The sequence below is a fragment of the Arachis ipaensis genome, chromosome B2, assembly GCF_059453495.1.
Source record: "Arachis ipaensis isolate K30076 ecotype BB chromosome B2, ASM5945349v1, whole genome shotgun sequence".
NCBI classification, from domain to species: domain Eukaryota; kingdom Viridiplantae; phylum Streptophyta; class Magnoliopsida; order Fabales; family Fabaceae; genus Arachis; species Arachis ipaensis.
The window spans coordinates 31,803,812-31,825,834 of NC_142437.1; positions in this window are offsets into that span (position 1 = coordinate 31,803,812).

Here is a 22,023-nt window from a genome sequence, read left to right on the forward strand (position 1 = left end):
AAAATAGTAAGGAAAATGAAAAGGAATCGAGCCACCTCAATCTCCCTGATGGGGATTGATAAACCACTATTTTATGGTTTATCTTGTGCTAATTTGAGTGATTTTTATCAATTCTTTGCTCACTTATTCATATAATTTGCATGATTTTACAATTCCGTCCTAATTCTGTGATATAATAGAAAACATGTTTTCTGGGCCTTTAAACTGTCAATTTTAGTTATCCTTTATTACCATTCGATGTTGTGATCTCTGTGTTAAGTGTTTTCAGGCTTTATAGGGTAGGAATGGCTTAGAGGATGGAAAGAAAACATGCAAAATTGGAAGGAACGCGAAAAACGAAGTTTTGAGAAGCTGGCAGCGACGCGCACGCATGAGCGACGCGTACGCGTGACTGACGCGTACGCCTGATATGCGCCACCTGCAGAAAATCGCAGAAAATGCTGGGGGCGATTTGGGGATGAGTTTGGACCCAGTTTTCAGCCCAGAAATGCAAACTAAAGTCAGGGGACAAGCAGAGACTCAACAGACATTGAATCATCCATTCATTCACATAATTTTAGGTTTTAGATGTAGTTCTCTAGGTTTTAGGATTTCTCTTAGTTTTAGGTTTATTTCTTCTCAATTCCAGGTTCAATGTTCCTTTAATTTAGTTTCTCTTCTACTTTTATTTGTTCTAGTACTTTGGTTTATTTATTTTTCTTGTTGATTCTCTTCTTTTCCAAATTGGTTTATGAACTTTCCAATGTTAGACTTGATTTTCTATTTAATGCAATTTGAGGTATTTCATATTTATGATTTTAATTTAGCTTTTTACAAGCTTGAATTGATTAATTGGAGACTCTTGAGTTATCAAACTCCTTTGTTGATTGATAATTGAAATTTGCTAGTTGATTTGGATCCCTCTAAGCTAGTCTTTCCTTAGGAGTTGACTAGGACTTGAGGAATCGAATTGATTCATCCACTTGAATTTCCTTCATAGTTAGAGGTTAACTAAGTGGGAGCAATGAACAATTTTCATCACAATTGATAAGGATAACTAGGATAGGACGTCTAATTCTCATACCTTGCCAAGAGTTTTCTTAATTATTAATTTACTTTCTTGCCATTTTATTTCCTTGTTCCTTATTTCAAAAACCCAAAAAATACACTATCTCAATACCAATAATAACTAGACCTCCCTGCAATTCCTTGAGAGGCGACCCGAGGTTTAAATACTTCGGTTTATTTTTATTGGGTTTGCTTAAGTGACAACCAAACTTTGTACGAAAGGATTATTTGTTGGTTTAGAAACTATACTTGCAACGAGAATTTATTTGTGAATTTCTTTACTAGCAAAAATCCGTTCGTTAAAATGACGCCGTTGTCGGGAAATCGCAAACGTGTGCCTTATTATTGGTTATTGTAAATATTTTCTTTTTGCTTGTTTGCTAGTTTTTGTTAGTTTAGGAATTAGTTGCTTATTTTTACTAGTTTATTGTTTTTATTTTCTTTAGCTACTATGAATTCTCACCCCGTTCGCTATGAGTTTGGTTCAAAGAATGTTGTAGGGAATGGAAGCTATAACGAGAACATGCATCAAGGTTGGGACAATCAAAGATGGGAGGAGCCACAAGGATTTGATCGACCCTCTTGACAACAACCCCCTCCAATGCACTATAACCAACAACCATTCTATGATGCATCCCAAGACAATGGTCATGGTGGACCCTTTCGTGACAACCAACCTCCACCAAATTACTATGGTCAAGAGCCATTTCGAGGTGCGTACCAAGATGATGGATATGGTGGACCCCCTTGTAGTTACCAAAAAGTCCCACCATGTGCCTATGAACCCCCTCCTGAACATAGCTTTGAACCACCATACTCACAAGCACCTTACCACCAAACATCCCCATATGACCCTAATCCTTATCCACCATATGAACCATACATAGAACCACCCCAATTCCAAAACAATTGCCCCCCTTCATCCCCCAATGACGAGTTGCTTCACTCTGTTAAGACCATGGAAAGCACACTTATCGATCTGACCTCCGCTATACAAGCCCTCGTCTCCCAGATTGGATCATCGAATACCTCCAACATTCAACCCTCAAGCTTTACTGCACCACCACCCCATGTGAAAGAATACCCATATCCATCAATCCAAGAGCAACACGATCCCAATTATGCTAGTGACATGGAACAAGAGAGAAGGGATCGTCTTAGGGACGAAATGGATCTCATACTTCACAAGAAGCTAGAGGAGGCCCTAAAGGTGAAGGTAGTAGAGACCCTTGAGGAAAGTTGTCATGAAGGGGAAGACATCAAGGAGGAGTCTGATTTTGTACTAGAGCAAGTGGAGAAAGCCAAAATTATAGAAGAAAAGGAAGTGGTTGAAGACTTGGGAGATGCGGAACCTCCATGGGAAAGTCCAGTCATAGAGCCTCCTTCCAAGGTGTTTGATGTTGATGTTGAGGAGGGTGTACAACCTCCGAGGCATATCATGGTTGAAGACTTTGCAGAGGTTGATCAAGAGATGGAGATTAAAGAAGAAGAAGCACAACCTCCCATGCCTTGGTAAGTAATAAAGAAGAGATTGGATTGGAAGAAAGCTACCAAGAGGAAGAGGTTGAAATTGAAGAAGCTTGCAAAGAGGTAGAAGTTGTCAAGGAAGAGCTCATGGGAATGGAGCTGGAAATCACCTTGCCAAAATTGTTGGAGACCTCTCCCCCAAAGGCATCACCATCCATTCCTTCATTCAAGTGGGTAAATCTTTCATCTCTAAGCTTAATTAGCCCACTTGAATATGCTTTGCTTGAGACGGATGGGAAATTTAGAGCTCTTTGTGGCTTTAAGAGTAAGAGGGAGATGGTTAGTGGTAGGAGTCATCCTGAAAGGTTCAATATGGTTGCACGCTCCAAGTTGAGGTGCAAGGATTGGTATAGAGCTCGATTGAATGGGTCTAGGAAGTCGTTTGAATGTCTCAGTGAGAATTCCAATTACTCACCACCCAAGTGGAAAAATGATGATCAACAAGAAAACGGGTACAAAAGCAAGGTTTGGGACCCCGGAATTCATTCTAACAATCAACACTCCCGGAGCTATGTCACTCACTTTAACTTACTCGAGGTGCCTAGTTTGGGACCCAGGAGGTTGTTGGAATTGCAAACATTGGTGGATTCCTGGATGACTTCAAGCACAAGCCACCATGACAGGGAACTCACCAAATGTCCAACTTAAGGACTCTAACTAAAAGTGCTAGGTGGAAGACAACCCACCATGATATGATCGTTCTTTTTCAATCTTAGTTTTATTTTATTTTGTTTTATTCTTAGTTTTATTTTATTCTATTTTTCTTAGTGTTCATTTTTAATGTTTGCATCAGCATCTGCATTCTACATTCTGCATTTTGCATAAAAGGGGGGGGGGGGGGAGGGGGGAACCCACGCGTGCGCGTAGGCCACGCGTGGGCGTCGATTCCACATTTTGCTATCCCATCCAACGAACAGAAAGTTGTGATGGAATCGTGCGGCTGGTGTGCTCTGCGCACAATCCGAGCCACGCGTACGCGTCTACAACCCGTGCGTGTCACCTGCAACATAGGAAATTCATGCGTACGCGTCAAGCACGCCCACGCATGGATAGGGAATTCGGCGTAAATGGGTGCTATCCGAGAATTGTGTTGCCCTCGTGTTGGAATTGATCTATAGGCATAAAATCACCTACGCGTATGCATTCTTGACGCGTGCGCGTCCTTTCGCTTCCAGACCACCCACGCGTACGCGTGGGTGACGCTTACGCGTCGAGTGGCCAACTCAGTTCTCACGCATACGCGTGATGACCGCGCGCGCGTCGCGCCCCGTTTTTCAATTCTCACTTCTTTCTTCTCTCCTTTCTACTTCTCTATTCCTCCTTTCTTATTTTCTTCTTCTTCATTCCTTTCAACTTCTCATCCTTATTCTCTTTCATTCTATTTTTCCTACTGCATTTTAAGTTTGTGCATATTTTTATTTTTTTTTCTAAATTTATTATTTTTCCTTTGGTGTTAAATGTTCTTATTCAACTGTTGCATCTTTTCTGGTATTATTTTGGTGTTTAGTGACTTGTTTTACACTGTTGGGTGATATTATTTATTTGTCAATGCCAATCTTTCATGAGACCTGTACTCCTTTTGCATTGACATGAATTTATATAATCTCTCTTTACCTACTTTCTCTCCCCCTTTGTTGCAATTTTTTGCACTATGGATATGCCAGTTGCTTATACTGTTTTCTCACTTGCATGTTGTAGCTACCATGTAATTAAGACCCTCATTATTTGGCATTAACCCACTCATATTTTATATGTTTTCTATCTTTGTTTCTGGGTTACTCTTCTTCTTTTCCTCTTCTTTCAGGATGGCCACCGAAGAAGGGAAAAGGAAAACTTCTCAATGGGGCGACAAACAAGTTCCATCTGCATAATCTTTGGAGAAAAGCATCAGTTGTAGCCACCCGTCCACTTGCAGATCTTAGCATGTACCGAGGACGGCGCAATCTTTAAGTGTGGGGAGGTCGATACCGATTTCCGTGGGTTAGTTATTTTCTATTTCAACACCAATGTTTAATTTTCCTTGTTAAATTAGTTGTTGCATTTGCATGTTTGATTGCATGTTTGTTTGATTTTGTGCTTGTTCTTTTACCACTACCTGGTTGGAGTGATAAGTTCTTTTTCAAGACCATTTTTTATGATATTTCACTAATTTAAATTAAAAATTTGTGTTAAACTTGTTTGAAGACTGTAAATTGGAACATGAATTATAGCTAAGAACACACAAACCTGTGAGATTTGAGCTTGATTACATGGTTACACTATTTAACCATAATATTTTATTCTTGTGTGTTTTTTCTCTATGATTGTAATCTATATTTTGTTCCATTCTACATGTCCATTGTTTAGTATATTTACATGCTTGCATATGACTGAGGCCATCATTTGTTATTAGCTCACTTATCCCAAATAGCCTACCCTTTCAATCACCTTTGTTTGCCACCTTGAGCCTTTTAATCCCCGTTTATTCTATATTTTACCACATCACTAGCCTTAAGCGGAAAAACAATTGATTACCCCAATTGAATCTTTGGTTAGCTTAAGATAGAGATTGTGTGTCAATTAAGTGTAGGAAACTGTGGGAACTTGGGTTGATGAAAGTGTACAGTGTTTCATTGACAAAATATTGGGAATTTGGGTACCTACTCATGTGAGACCAGAAAAATTAAAAATTCATGTGCATTGATATGTTATGTTTACTCTTATATTTTCAAATTAAAAAAATCAAATCAAAAAAATATTCAAATAAATAAATAAATAAATAAAATAAGGGGACAAAATGACCCCAATGTTAAGTTTAATAAAAGATCAATGCATATGTGATAAAATTAAAGAAAAGTTGATGCATGAGTATGTGATAAAAAAGTGAGAATTTTGGGTAGCTAGGTATGATTTTGGAATTACATAAAGAGTGTGTGTATGTTAGGTGAAGGCTTAGGTTAATCAAAGATTCATATTTTAGCTCACTTGGCCATACATATATCCTCACCCTTACCTTAGCCCCATTACAACCTTGAAAAGACCTCATGATGTTTGCATTGGTACATTAAATTTTTGTTGATTGGTTAGATGAAGAACAAAGTTTTAGAAAGCATGACTAGAGGAGACTAGAGTGGATTACCCTATACACTTGAGTGATTAGAGTGCATATACACTACCAGTGAGGGTTCAATGCTTGATTCTATGTTTCCTGCTTTCATGAGCTATCTTCTTACAAGTTTACCTGTCTTTTATTGCATGATTTAAATTAGTGGAATCTGATTTATGTTTGTCTTGAAGAACTTATTTACTTTTAACCAAGTAGACAGAATCATTTTAGCATATAGTTGCATTCATAGGTTGCATCTCATGAGTCTTACTTTTTCCCATTCATTCTTTATATCTCCTTGAGCTTAGCATGAGGACATGCCAATGTTTAAGTGTGGGAAGATTGATAAACCACTATTTTATGGTTTATCTTGTGCTAATTTGAGTGGTTTTTATCAATTCTTTGCTCACTTATTCATATAATTTGCATGATTTTATAATTCCTTCCTAATTCTGTGATATAATTGAAAACATGTTTCCTGGGCCTTTAAACTGTCAATTTTAATTATCCTTTATTACCATTCGATGCCATGATCTGTATGTTAAATGTTTTCAGGCTTTATAGGGTAGGAATGGCTTAGAGGATGGAAAGGAAACATGCAAAATTAGAAGGAACACGAAAAATGAAGATTTGAGAAGCTGGCAGCGACGCGCACGCATGGGCGACGCGTACGCGTGACTAGCGCAGAAGACAAGCGACGCGTATGCGTGACTGACGCATACGCGTGACCAGGATTTTTTGTCAATCGACGCGTATGCGTGACTGACGCGTACGCGTGACATGCGCCACCTGTAGAAATCACAGAAAACGCTGGGGGCAATTTTGGGCTGAGTTTGGACCCAGTTTTCGGCCCAAAAACGCAGGCTAAAGCCAGGCGACAAGCAGAGACTCAACAGACATTGAATCATCCATTCATTCACATAATTTTAGGTTTTAGATATAATTCTCTAGAGAGAGAGGCTCTCTCCTCTCTCTAGGTTTTAGGATTTTTCTTAGTTTTAGGTTTATTTCTTCTCAATTCCAGGTTCAATGTTCCTTTAATTTAGTTTCTCTTCTACTTTTATTTGTTCTAGTACTTTGGTTTATTTATTTTTCTTGTTGATTCTCTTCTTTTCCAAATTGGTTTATAAACTTTCCAATGTTAGACTTGATTTTCTGTTTAATACAATTTGAGGTATTTCATATTTATGATTTTAATTTAGCTTTTTACATTCTTAGCTTGAATTGATTAATTGGAGACTCTTGAGTTATCAAACTCCTTTGTTGATTGATAATTGAAATTTGCTAGTTGATTTGGATTCCTCTAAGCTAGTCTTTCCTTAGGAGTTGACTAGGATTTGAGTAATCGAATTGATTCATCCACTTGAATTTCCTTCATAGTTAGAGGTTAACTAAGTGGGAGCAATGAACAATTCTCATCACAATTGATAAGGATAACTAGGATAGGACGTCTAATTCTCATACCTTGCCAAGAGTTTTTTTAATTATTAATTTACTTTCTTGCCATTTTATTTTCTTGTTCCTTATTTCAAAATCCCAAAAAATATACTATCTCATAACCAATAATAACTACACCTCCCTGCAATTCCTTGAGAGATGACCCGAGGTTTAAATACTTTGGTTTATTTTTATTGGGTTTGCTTAAGTGACAACCAAACTTTTGTACGAAAGGATTCTTTGTTGGTTTAAAAACTATACTTGCAACGAGAATTTATTTGTGAATTTCTTTACTAGAAAAAATCCGTTCGTCAGGGGTCTCTCTCCTCAGGCTGTGCTCCGTACGGTCCTCTCAAGCGGCTGTAGTCCTGTCTCAGCTGAGAGATCTCCTGCGCTGAAGGTTTGGATCAGCTCTCATCTCATCAAGAGTGGTACAGAGATGCACTCAGCGGCTGTCCTGTGTGGCTCTCATCTCTTCTACAGACACCATATATTGCTGCCAGTGGCTGTCATTAGTGACCCTCATCTGCTCCATGGAGGATGCGAGCTGCTGCCAGTATTCTTGAGGAGGGAAGTCGTGTCCCTGAGGCAGTAGCTGCTCCTCTTCAGCTCCTTCTTCAGCTCCTTCTTCAGTCTGTTCTCTTGGGAGCCTCTAACGTTCCCTCGCCAGCTCCATAGTCTTCTTTGTGATGGGCTTCTCATATGGGATGGGGAAATCATTCTCTATCTTCACCCTAGCGGCCTCACAGAGGTGGAAGATGAGATGTGGAAAGCCCAACCTGGCATTCTCTTTGGCGTTGGCAATGATATGGTAAATCTGCTGGGCAATGACGTCCGCCACCTGCACTGGCTTCCCCAATAGAATGCAGTGAATCATGATGGCTTGGTCCACAGTACACTCGGACCGGTTGCTTGTGGGCATGATAGACCGGCGAATAAAATGGTGCCATCCTCTAGCCAAAGGTGTCAGGTCACCTACTCTAAGATGGCCTGGCTTCCCCTCTGCCCCCATTTTCCACTGGGCATCCGGAATGCATATGTCAGCGATTACTTGCTCCAGTTGCTGATCACTCTCCACCCTCTCATTGTAAGACTCAAGTGAGGGCATAGTCCGTGGTAACTGGAGGGTCTGCCAGATAATCTCTGGGTTGAAATCAATGACTCTTCCCCTTATAAAGCTTTTGTGGTCCCTTGCATTGACTCCAGACACATTCTTATAAGTAATCCACAGGTTTCTATAAAATTCTTGAACCATTAATTGTCCCACTTGTGTGTGCGGATTGCACAGAAGTTGCCATTCTCTTCTCGGAATCTCACGCTGAATTTTTGGATATTCATCCGGTTGGAGATTGAACCGCACTTCTGGTAGAACCGGCCTCTTTCCAGTGACTTCATAAAAGTGCTCTTCATGCAGTTTAGAGCGGAAAAGTCTTGAATCATGAGAACCGGTGGCCGGTTCCTTTCCTTTTCTTTTCTTGGAAGGTTAGGTGGTCATTGGTGCCATAGAAATAACAGAATAAACAGCAAAGCGACACAACACCAAACTTAAAACTGTTGCTCATCCTCGAGCAAAATAAAGAAATACAAGAGGAAGAAGAAAGAGGGGCAGAAATTTAAACAGATGAAAATAAATAATAATGCTAAAAATATATTTTTCTGTATCTATTTTTTTTTTGAAATATAAAACAAAAGAAGACAGAGAAAAAATAAAGAAGAAAGGGATGAAGGATAAGGGGCAGGACGGAGGGTGGAAGGGTTGTTGTGTGTCTTTAAGGGAGACGGGGGAGTGATTGTGTGTTGGAGGATGGTTGGGGTTGATGCAGGGGTGAAGGGTTGTATGGGGATAGAGGGTTTAGTGAGAGGAGAAGGTATAGAAAGCTTAATGTAGTGTGGTTTGTGGTGGGGTTGTGGAGGGCTTTATATAGGACGTGGGGATTGTTGGTGAGGAAATGGGGGTTCACGGGTGTTGGTTTTGTTTAGGCTAGGTATGGGGACAAGAGACTAAGGAATAAGAATCTATTGGGATGGAGCAATGCTGGTCAAAAGGGGGGGGGATGGGAAGGCTTCAGATTATGTAGTGTTAAGAAGGAGAGGGTTCACGTGTTGGAGAAAGGGTGGGAATATTTGGGAATGAATGAGAATCCTTGGGGAAGGTGATTGCTGTAAGGAATATATGGGGAAAGAAGCAAAAGTTAAGGGGATCAGAGGTGGTTGGGGTCTACAAAGTGGGGAAGAGATCATGGGATATGGTGAAGATTCGTGGAGATTTTGCTCAAATTTGGTTGCAATGAAGCAATTGGCGCCGAACTTGGGGTAAGTGGCGTTCGGCGCCGTGACTCACGCATGATGTATCTCATCTTCCACGCCGCTTGATACGAGCCAAGTTCGGCGTCAGCCCTCTCCCTTTTTTTCTCTTTATTTTAATTTTTTTAATTCCCACGCCGAACACCAGGGGAGCTAAGTTCGGCGTCACCCTGGCAGAGCGTTTTTGCTCTTTTCTTCGTAGCCTCCACGCCGAACTTGAAAAGCTCAAGATCGGCACCATATGCGTCCCAAATTTTGCACCTTCTTTACGTCGTTCTCCACGCCGAACTTGAGATTTTCCAAGTTCGGCGTGGGCCTTCTAGAAGCAAACTCTCAATTTTGCACGCACATATCCACGTCGAACTTGAATGGCTTAAGTTCGGCGCCACCTCTTGGCCCAATTGCATGCTATTTTACATCGTTCCCCACGCTGAACTTGGGATATTCCAAGTTTAGTATGGGTCTTCCAGAGTCCAACTCTCCTTTTGTACGCATTATTCGGCGCTGAACTTGGAAATCCCAAGTTCGACGTCGACCTGACCGAGTCAACCTTCTCCAGGGTGGGCAAAAATTTTTCTAAGTGTCCGGTTTTTGTTCTAAAATATCTGCATGATCAAAACACACGTAAAACAAAGGAAAAACAGTAAAAACTCAATAAAAATAAAATAAATAATAAAACCACTACAACGAAAAATAAACTAAGGATATAAAATCATCAGGTTGCCTCCCGACAAGCGCTTCTTTAACGTCACTAGCTTGACGGTCAGTTCTGCTAATTCAACAGATGAACGGACCTTTGGCGATCAATCTCGCCTCCAAGATAGTGCTTCAACCTCTGACCATTAACTGTGAATTTCCTGAATCTCTACATGACCATTGGTGAAGCTCTGGTAACTACAAACGGTTCTGACCACCGAGATTTCAACTTCCTGGGAAAGAGTTTGAGCTTTGAATTATACAAAAGCACTCTCTGACCTGGCTCAAAGACTTTGATGGCAATCTTCTTGTCATGCCATATCTTGGTTCTCTCCTTATAGAGCTTGGCATTCTCATAGGCTGAATATCTGAATTCATCAAGCTCATTTAACTGAAGCATTCTCTTAATTCCTGCAGCCTGAGCATCAAGGTTTAAATACGTGATTGCCCAGTAAGCTTTATGCTCCAGCTCCATTGGCAAGTGACAGGCTTTGCCATAGACCAACTGATAAGGGGACATGCCAATAGGAGTCTTGTAAGCTATCCAGTATGCCAAGAGAGCATTGTCAAGCTTCCTAGACCAGTCCTTCCTTGAGACATTGACGGTCTTCTCTAGAATCCTCTTGAGTTCCCTGTTGGAAACCTCAACCTATCCACTTGTTTGAGGGTGATAAGGGGTTGCCACTTTATGACGGACTCTATATCTCTGCAGAAGTGAGTCCAGCTGTCTGTTACATAAGTGACTTCCACTATCACTAATGAGTGTCCTTGGGACACCAAACCGGCTAAAAATGTATCTCTGAAGAAAGCTCATCACCACTTTGGCATCATTGGTGGGCAGAGCCGCAACTTCCACCCACTTGGACACATAATCAACTACCACTAGAATATAGTTGTTGGAATATGAGGGTGGAAAAGGTCCCATGAAGTCAATACCCCACACATCAAACAACTCAACCTCAAGAATCCCCTGCTGTGGCATCTCATGGTTGGCAGGGAGATTCTTAGCTCTTTCACACCTGTCACAGTTCTTCACAAATGCTCTTGAATCTCTAAAGAGAGTCAGCCAGTAAAACCCGCTCTGAAGGACCTTTGTAGCTATCCTTTCACCACCAAAGTGGCCTCCATAATCAGAGCCATGACAGTGCCAAAGAATCTACTGTGTTTCCTCATCTGGAACACATCTCCAAATTATACCATCTGAACATCTTTTGAAAAGGTATGGTTCCTCCCAAATATAGTACTTTGCATCAGTCAATAGCTTCTTCACCTGTTGTCTACTGTACTCCTTTGGAATAAAATTCATGGCCTTCTAATTTACAATGTCTGCAAACCATGGAGCCTGTTGAATAAGGAACAATTGCTCATATGGAAATGTTTCAGTCACAGCTTTGGGTGATTGTACTCCTACCTCAGGCTCAATTCTGGAAAGGTGGTCAGCTACTTGATTTTTGGGCCCTTTCTTGTCTTTTATTTCAATATCAAACTCTTGAAGGAGCAACACCCATCTGATTAATCTTGGTTTAGAATCCTGTTTGGTTAGAAGGTACTTCAAAGTAGCATGATCAATATAAACAATAACCTGAGAACCAATCAAATAGGACCTAAACTTATCAACATCATACACAATAGCTAATAATTCTTTTTCTGTAGCTGTGTAATTCCTTTGAGCATCATTTAACACACGGCAAGCATAGTAAATGACATGTATAAGCTTGACATGCCTCTGTCCTAAAATAGCTCCTATAGCAAAATCACTAGCATCACACATTAATTCAAATGGTAAATTTCAGTCAGTGGGAGCTATAATGGGAGCAGAGGTAAGGTTTGCTTTCAGAGTTTCAAAAGCATGCAGGTATTTAGCATCAAACACAAAAGGAACATCAACAACTAATAGGTTGCTCAATGGTTTAGCAATTTTTGAAAAGTCCTTTATAAATCTTCTAGCATGACCTAAGAAACTCCTGACTGCCTTAACATTAGCTGGTGGTGGTAATTTTTCAATTACCTCCACCTTTGCTCTATCATCCTTAATCCCTTTACTTAAAATCCGGTGTCTAAGAACAATACCTTTTGTAACCATAAAATGAAATTTTTCCCAATTTAAAACAAGGCTTGATTCTTGACACCATTTCAAGACCAGAGATAAATGCTTAAGGCATGATTCAAAAGAATTACCAAAAATAGAAAAGTCATCCATAAATACCTCAATGAACTTTTCAACCATATCAGAAAAAATAGAAAGCATACACCTTTGAAAAGTTGCTAGAGCATTACAAAGTCCAAATGGCATTCTCCTATAAGCAAATACTCCAAAAGGGCATGTGAATGCTGTCTTTTCTTGATCTTGAGGGTCCACTGCAATTTGATTATATCTAGAATATCCATCTAGAAAATAATAAAAAGCATGACCAGCTAACCTCTCAAGCATCTGATCAATGAAAGACAGGGGGAAGTGATCCTTCCTTGTAGCAGTGTTGAGCCTCCTATAGTCTATGCACATTCTCCATCCTGTGACTGTCCTTGTAGGAATAAGCTCATTCTTTTTATTCTTGATCACTGTCATCCCTCCTTTCTTGGGAACTACCTACACAGGACTTACCCAAGGGCTGTCAGAAATAGGGTAAATAATGCCTGCTTCCCATAGTTTCATTACCTCCTTTTGGACCACCTCTTTCATAGTTGGATTGAGTCTCCTCTGTGGTTGCACAACCGGTTTAGCATCATCTTCAAGAAGGATCTTGTGCATACACTTGGTTGGACTAATCCCCTTTAAATCATCAATGGTCCATCCAAGAGCTATTTTTATGGCTCCTAAGCACTGCAATAAGCGCCTTTTCCTCTTCAGGCTTCAAAGAAGAGCTAACGATCACTGGATATGAATCATTTTCACCCAAGAACACATATTTCAAAGAAGGAGGCAAGGGTTTTAGCTCAAGCTTGGGGGCTTCCTCCTCTGTTTTAGGCGTGTGCAATATAGCTTTCTGGAGTGGTGAATCATCAACTTCAACTAACTCATACTCAGAAAGAGGATCCAGTACATCATCAAGTACCTCAGCTTCCAGTACCTCTTGAACAAGTGGTTCAACAACATCAACTCTCATACACCCTTCAGAATCATTAGGATGTTTGAGAGCTTCAAATACATTAAGGACCACCTGTTCTTCATTGACCCTCAAGGTTAATTCACCCTTTTGCACATCAATCAAATCTCTACCTGTAGCTAAAAAGGGTCTACCAAGAATAATAGAGGATTTTGCATCCTCTTCCATATCTAATATAACAAAATCAGCAGGAAAAATAAATAGTCCTACTTTCACAAGTAAATCCTCAACAACACCCACAGGAAATTTAATAGAAAGATCAACAAGTTGAAGAGAAATATGAGTGGGTTTTACCTCCTTAATTTTGAGCTTTTTCATCACTGAAAGTGGCATGAGATTGATGCTAGCTCCAAGTTCACATAAATCTCTCTGAATAGTGACATCTCCAATGGTGCAAGGAATTATAAAGCTCCCTGGATCCTGCATTTTCTCAGGAAGGTTATGTTGAATAATAGCACTGCATTCCTTGGTCAACACCACTGTTTCTTGTTCCTTCCAATTCCTCTTGTTAGTCAACAATTCTTTCATAAATTTAGCATAGAGAGGCATTTGCTCAAGAGTCTCTGCAAAAGGAATGTTTATCTGAAGCTTCTTGAAGACTTCTAAAAATCTAGAAAATTGCTTGTCCTTGGAAGCCTTCTGAAGCCTTTGAGGTATGGCATTTTTGGCTTGTACTCAGGAGCTTTTGGCAATGTAGGATAAGTGTCAAGAGAGTTCGGGAATGGGTTGTTTGCATGCTTTGGAGGGGCGTGCTCTACTTCTTCCTTCTTCTCCTCTGGGGCTTCTTTTTCAACTAGCTCCTCATTGACCTTGGTCTCAGAACCAGCTTCTTTACCACTTCTCAACTGAATAGCCTTGCAATCTTCTCCTGGGTTTACCACTGTATCACCCGGAAATGTACTTGAAGACCTCTCAGGTATTTGCTTGCTCAACTGGCCCATTTGTACCTCCAGGTTTCTAATGGAAGCTCTGGTTTACTGCATAAAACTATTCATCATTGTCTCCCAGTTAGAATTTTATTGGGGCTAAGAACTTGCCTACTGAGGTGGTTGTTATTGATGAGATTGAAATTGGCGGGTATTATGATTATTCTACTGGAAACCGCCTTGCGACTTATTGTTAAAATTCTGAGATCTCTGAGGTTGGTCCCTTCACCCAAAATTTGGGTAATTTCTCCACCCTTGATTGTAGGTCTTAGAGTATGGATCATTATTGGGGTTTCTAGGACCATTCCCCATGTAGTTGACCTGTTTAGAAGAAGATTGAGTATCATCATAAATCTCATTTTGCATAAAGTTACCTGTCATGTCATAAGAGGCTTCTTGGGGTGCACTCTGAGTGTTGACAGCTGAAACTTGCATTCTACTCAACTATTGAGTAATCAGACTTATTTGCTGAGACAGAAGCTTGTTCTGAGCAAGAAGAGCATTAACAGCTTCCACTTCTAAAACGCCTCTCTTCTGAGGGGTCTCAGAGTTCACAGGATTCCTGTTAGAAGCGTATAAAAATTGGTTGTTAGCAACCAACTCAATGAGCTTAGTAGTCTCCTCTGGTGTCTTCTTCATGTGTAATGAACCACCTGCTGATGAACGGAAAATTGACGGTTTAGAATTTCACAATTGAATCTTGTCAAAGTATAGTTTCTAAACCACACAAAAATCCTTTCATACAAAAATTTATTTGTCACAAGTACAAACCCCTAAAATCTATAAACCGAAGTATTCAAATCTCAAGTCGTTCTCCCTAGGAATTGCAATAAAGTGTTCTTGTTATTGGTTATGAGGTATGTTTTGGGGTTTTTGGGATAATGGGCAAGAAATGTAAATGGCAATGAAAATAAACTAACAACTAACAAAGCTCTTGGCAAGATATGAGAACTAGAACTCCTATCCTAGTTATCCTCCTCAATTGTGACCACAAATTGTCCATTGCTACCACTTAGTTAACCTCTAACCATGGAGGAAAGTCAAGTGGATGAATTAACTTGATTCCACAAGTCCTAGCCAACTCCCAAGGGAAAGACTAGCTTTAGTGGTATCCAAATCAATTAGCAACTTCTAATTATCAATCAACAAAGGACTTAGATAACTCAAGCATCACTAATTACTCTACCTAGGCCAAGAGGAATAAAAATCTATACTAAAATCCAACCAAGTATTTTATCAAACACTTGGAAGGCAAAATAATAAAGCATAGTAAATCAATCAACAAGAATAAAATCTAACAACAATTGAATTTAAGGAATCAACAACAACAATCAAAAGAAACACAATTATCATGAATTGCCTCTAATTGAATTGAAAGAACATAGAATGAACAAAAGTAGATCTACAACAAAGCCTAGAAATAAAGTAGAAGAAATTATAACAAACAATAGAAAAATGATGAATGTAACAACAAAGAATTGAAGAGTAGAAGTAGATGAAAGCATGAATTAAAACCTAGATCTAAGAACTAAACCTAATCCTAATCCTAATCCTAGAGAGAAGTGAGAGCTTCTCTCTCTAAAACTAACTAAAACTAGTCCTAATGTGTGTGAATGATTGTCTACATGCCTTCCCCTTCATTCCTTGGTCTATTTAGCCTTTTACCGCCAAAAACTCAGCTCCAAATGGGGCTAGAAACCCTCAAAAATCGCCAGGTACGAGTTCTTCTTTAAAGTTCACGTGCGACCTTCGGCGCGTATGCTCACAGCGCGCGTACGCATCCTTGGAGTATTTCGCGATCCGCGCGTATGCGCATATTGCGCGCGCACCCCATGGGCTTTTTCCAAATCTTTGGCTTTTCATGATTTCTCCACTTTGTATGCTTTCCTTTCACTCCTTTGATCCCTTCCTAGCCCTTTTCAACCTGAAATCACTAGCAAACATATCAAGGTATCTAGTAGAATCAAAGGTGAATCAAAATTATTAAATTAAAGGTCTAAAAGCATGTTTTCACATTTAAGCACAAATAAGGAGACAATCACAAAATCATGCTATTTTATTGAATAAATATGTGGAAAGGTTATCAAAATGCTCTAAATCCAACACAAGATAAACCCTACAAATGGGGTTTATCAACCTCCCCACACTTAAACCAAGCATGTCCTCATGGTTGAACCAAGAATGAAGCAAAGGGTGTGACTTTTATTCAATACAACTAAACTATCTAAATGCAACTATCTATATGGATGCTAATGCTTGGACAAAACAAATCAACTTCTAAGAGAATATATGTAAGCACAAGGGCTCAAACAATGGAAATCAAACCCAACCCACAATTGTATTAAATTATCAAAAGGATTTACAAACTTGTATGAATATAGATGATAGTGGTGAACACATGTAATTGAGCAATCGAACCCTCACCGGATGTGTATCCGCTCTATTCACTCAAGTGTTTAGGGGTTGATTCACTCAATTCTCTCCTAATCATGCTTTCTAAAGTTTGTTCTTCATCTAACAATCAACAATCATTCAATGCATGCATACAAATATCATGAGGTCTTTTCCTTAAGGTTGTAATGGGGCTAGGGTCAAGGTAGGATCATATATGGATAAGTGGACTAGAATTTGAATCTTTGACGAGCTTAAACTTTCCCACCTAACTTATATAATAACCTATACAATTAAGTACTAACCTAACTACCCATCCTTCACTTTTCACATACTCATGCATTTCTTTTGATTTTTCTGACACTTATACATTGACTCTTATTGGACTTTACTTTGGGGCATTTTGTCCCCTTTTTATTGTTTTTTTCTTCTTTTTTTTCTCTTTTTCCTTTTCACATTTATATTTTTTTCTTTTCCTTTTATTTTTTTCTCATTATTTTTTTTCTTTCTTTCAAGCTACATACAAGAACATCAATGCATAAGGTCTATACATTTAATCAATACATGAGTGTGCACCCAATTCCCAAATATAGAAATATAAAACACTCTTTTATTCCAACCAATGTTTCCAATCTCCCCAAACTTGAATATAAAATACTCTCACTAGCCTAAGCTAATCAAAGATCCAAACAAGGGACTTTACTGTTTTTCGCTTTAGGCTTGTAATGTGCTAAAATAAAGAACAATTGGGTTAAGTGTAGGCTCAAAATTGGTTAACAATAGAGAGTAAAAGGTAGGCTATTTGGGTAAGTGAGCTAATGAAATAATGGCCTCAATCATATAAATACATAAATACAAGAAATAATTGGACATATAGAATTTAACAAATCAAGGATCACAATCATAGGAAGAGAATAATTGCACACAAGAAGGAAAATAAGTGGTTATAAGATGTAACCATACAATAGGTTCAAAACTCACAAGCTTGTATTCTTAGCTCAAAAACATGATCCACAAAAGTATGAATTCAAGCAAGTTCCACAAAAAATTTTCCAATCAATTGGGGTGGTGCCCTATAGATAAATTTCTTGGAAATTCTATCATTTTGACTAAGCATATCCTAAATGCAAGGTTGTGATTAAGAAATTCTAAAATTCCTTAGTTTACCCTCTTTTCTAATAAAAACAATCTCTTTTATGCACAAAGGGTTTAACTAGGTTTTCAACAATTCAAAATATTTTTCAAATCACAACCACAAGGCTAAAATGCAATATATACAATAAAAGTGTGCAACAACCAAAATAAAAGTATCCATACTATCAAATATGTACAATAATTCCAAAATAGTGCAAAATAAAGCAAAATAAGATGAACTAAGTGATAATGTCTGAAAATGTTCACCAAATCCGCTGATGGCGACCTCCCCACACTTAAGATGAAGCATCGTCCTCGATGCTACTGATCGGGCTCATGGTGAGGGTCAATAGTCGCATCTGCCTCCTGCTGGATCTCAGACTGGGGAACTGGCTCCTCGGCATGCTACTGAGTGTCCTGGGTAGCCTGCATCTGCGGAGGTGCCTCTTGCCGAACCGGCTTCTCAACATGCTCCTCTGCATGCTCTTCCTAATGTTCTGCCTCGTGATCCTCCTCATCGGAAGCGGGAGAGTCGGGGAGAGGGGGTAGCTCAATGCCCTATGATACAAACACCTGGTCTATGCGGTCGAGACGTCGCATGATACGACGCTCGCTGCACTCCATGAATCGAAACAGGTGCTGTACTTGTAGATATGTTGGCTCAGGTGCTGGTGGTGGTGGTAAAGGTGCTACTGCTAGTGCTGAAGAAGAAGATGGTCCTACCGCTGCTGTAGAAGATGAAGGTCTAGCTGCCTCTACTGCTGCTCTAGCTCGAGAGTGGCGCCTGGATGGGGGCTTCTCGTGCACCCACGTACCCCACGGAATAGTAACTTCCTTCTCGTCATCGTCTGGGGGTGGTGGTGTCACGTCATCGTCCCTCCATGGGGCACCGGCTAACTCAATCATCGTAGTGACCATGGTGGGAAATGGTAGGAGGCCATGGATGTGTGCTCACCACATGCCTCACCTGATCAATCGGGGAAAGTATACCTCCTTCCCCTCCATGACACAGCCAATCAGAAGAAGCATATCCATCAGAATCTCGAAAAATGGGTAGTAGGAAGGACATAGTGGGCGAATATCTGCTGCCAAGTCCTAGCCTCTCTAGACAAATAAGCAAATAACATCCCCTTGGGCCTTTGGTTGTTAGATTCCATCACCCAAGGGGCGTCCGGGTTGGCAATAACGCACTTCAGCTCCTCATAATCAAAGGTCATAGCATTCATAGCTATTTCTGCCTACTGATATGCACATGTGTCACCGGTCTGGGGTAGACAATGCAAAATACCCTCAATGGCAGCCTCAGTCACTAAAACCTGCCCGCCCCGTAGGTGGACTAACTCAAGAGTTGTGCAAAAGAGGTTGCCGTAAAACTCCTTGACCCATGAAGTGTTTATTCTTCCCAAATCCCTATCAACAAACCCTAAGCCCAATCCCTGAATACAGGCATTAATGGAGCGCCTCAGGTCATTGGGAAGGGCTAGTTTCTTCTCAATGTTCAGCTTTGTCTTCCGATAGGTAGGGAAGCGCAGCTCACAGTAAAGATTGGGAAATGTGTACGTGTCAGTGGGTGGTAGCAGCTGATTCTATTTATCCACTTCATTAAGTGGGTTCTTTGCATAGTTGGCATAAGGAGAGAGGGTGGAGGCTTGAGATTTCTTCCTCTTTCTTGAGGTAGTGGCCTTTGCTTTTCCTTTATCGGCCATCCTGAAAGCAAATATGACATGATATAAACAAGTAGCCAAGTAGAGAGATAGCAAGCAAGTAATGGCATATTAACATGAAGTGAGTTAAGAAGAGAGAATTCTTGGAATGCAAGTAATTACAAGGTAGAAAAGAAAAGAAGGTCACAAACCAAGAATGCAAACAATAATCGCATCATGCTTGTTCAATAAGCTCAATGAGCATCATACCTAAAAAGAATGGTTAAAAGGGTTAGTTGACGGCGAAAAAAGAAAAATCAGCATGTTAGGCAGGTTAAAAGTTAGAAAAACTGGTTCAAAGGTTAGGGGCATGATGGTCATTCACATAATCACAATGAATCACAAGTGTGGATAACAAGCAAACTCACAAACATGAGGAAGAAAGAGTCATTGATGATGAAATATGAGATTGCAAAAGAAGCAATTAATTGAAAGTAAGTCATCAATCAATGTCGCGATCACTAAGTTTGCAATAATTGGTGTTGACAAAATGAAAGTGCATTTTGTGTAACTAAGACAAGTTAGAAAGCAAGTTGAGTGAAAAAGAGTTACACAAGTTGAATTTACCAATTGTTGTAAATGCAAGAGCCATATTCAACAAAATTGCAAGTTAAATCAAATGGTGAGTGAAGCACAATCCAAAGGCATTTGATTGACTTGAAAGGTGAAGGCATGTGAAGGTTCAAAGCAAATCACGGGAAACATAATAAACATGGAGGAACCAACCCAAAGTTACCTAAGAATTGAGCTTCGTGTAATCAGATGAATACTCAATTTTCAAAAGCACGAAGTTTAGTTATAGGTAATATGTTTAAAACCAAAACAATATCTAGAAAGTTAGGCAGCATTCCAGCAGTAAATTGGAGGTTCTTGGATAGCAAACAGCAGCAAAAATCAGTCATATGAATTCAACATATCAAACATGTAAAACAATCAAGGAATTCATATGACTTGGCAGCACTAAGCAAGCAAGACAGTAGTAAAACAGAATATATAAAACAGAGCACACCACGCATCATTCAGCATGTAATACTGGTGCACAGAATCATGATCACACTTTTCACAACTCCGGTACAAGTAACCAGCAAGTGCACTGGGTCGTCCATGTAATAAAACCTTACGCGAGTAAGGGTCGATCCCACAGAGATTGTCGGCTTGAAGCAAGCTATGGTCATCCTGTAAATCTTAGTCAGGAGGATTCAATTGGTTATGAGTTTTGATAATTAAAAGATAAATAAAACATAAAATAAAATAAGATACTTATGTAATTCATTGGTGGGAATTTCAGATAAGCGTTTGGAGATGCTTTGTTGCTTCTGAACCTCTGCTTTCCTATTGTCTTCATCCAATCATGCGTGCTCCCTTCCATGGCAAGCTGTATATTGGTGGATCACTGTTGTCAATGGCTACCATCCGTCCTCTCGGATGAAAAATACCAGGTGCGATTTCTGCACGACTAATCAACTGTCAGATCTCTCGTCTCGGATGAAAAATACCAGGCACAGCTACCGCACGGCTAATCATCTGTTGGTTCTCACTTGTGTCGGAATAGGATCTCTCTATCCTTTGTACACTGTCACTGTGCCCAACATTCGTGTGTTTGAAGCTCGTCACAGTCATCTTGGCCCAGATCCTACTCGGAATACCACAGACAAGGTTTAGACTTTCCGGATCTCAAGAATGCTGCCAATTGGTTCTAGCCTCTACCACGAAGGTTCTAATCTCACGGATTTGAATGCTTTGTTATCAGGAGAGGCAAGTCAAATCTGTGGATCAGAGACCCAAGAGACTATACTCCAGCTGTCGTCCAATAACTACGTTGAACATCATGTAGACCGCTTATGGTTGTCAGGCACGCGGATCTTGGCTAAGCGAGTAACGAAGATAGTGGGTGATTGTCACGGGTCACCCCTTCATTCTGACTTAACTGAATTAAGTACGAGAGTATATCTTGGAGAAGAAGTAGGCGTGAATTGAAAGAGAAACAATAGTACTTGCATTAATTCATGAAGAACAGCGGAGCTCCGCACCTTAATCTATGAGGTGTAGAAACTCCACCGTAGAAAATACATAAGAGAAAATAGCCTAGGTATGGCCGAATGGCCAGACTCCAAGTCCAAAGATCATGATGATAATAATAGTAAAAAGTGCTATTTATACTAAACTAGTTACTAAGGATTACAGAAAATAAGTAACTAAGTGCAGATAGTGCAGAAATCCACTTCTGGGGCCCACTTGGTGTGTGCTTGGGCTGAGAATTGAGCTTTACACGTGTATAGGCCTTTTCTAGAGTTAAACACCAGCTTGGATGCCAGTTTGGGCGTTTAACTCCAGTTCTGGCGTTTTACGCCAGAAAAGGGTTTCTGGCTGGCGTTTAAATGCCAGTTTGGGCCATCAAATCTTGGGTAAAGTATAAACTATTATATATTTCTGGAAAGCCCAAGATGTCTACTTTCCAACGCAATTGAGAGCGCGCTAGTTGGGCTTTTGTAGCTCTAGAAAATACACTTTGAGTGAAGGAGGGTCAGAATCCAACAGCATCTGCAGTCCTTTCTCAATCTCTGAATCAGACTTTTGCTCAGGTCTCTCAGTTTCAACCAGAAAATACCTGAAATTACAGAAAAACACACAAACTCATAGTAAAGTCTAGAAATGTGATTTTTGCATAA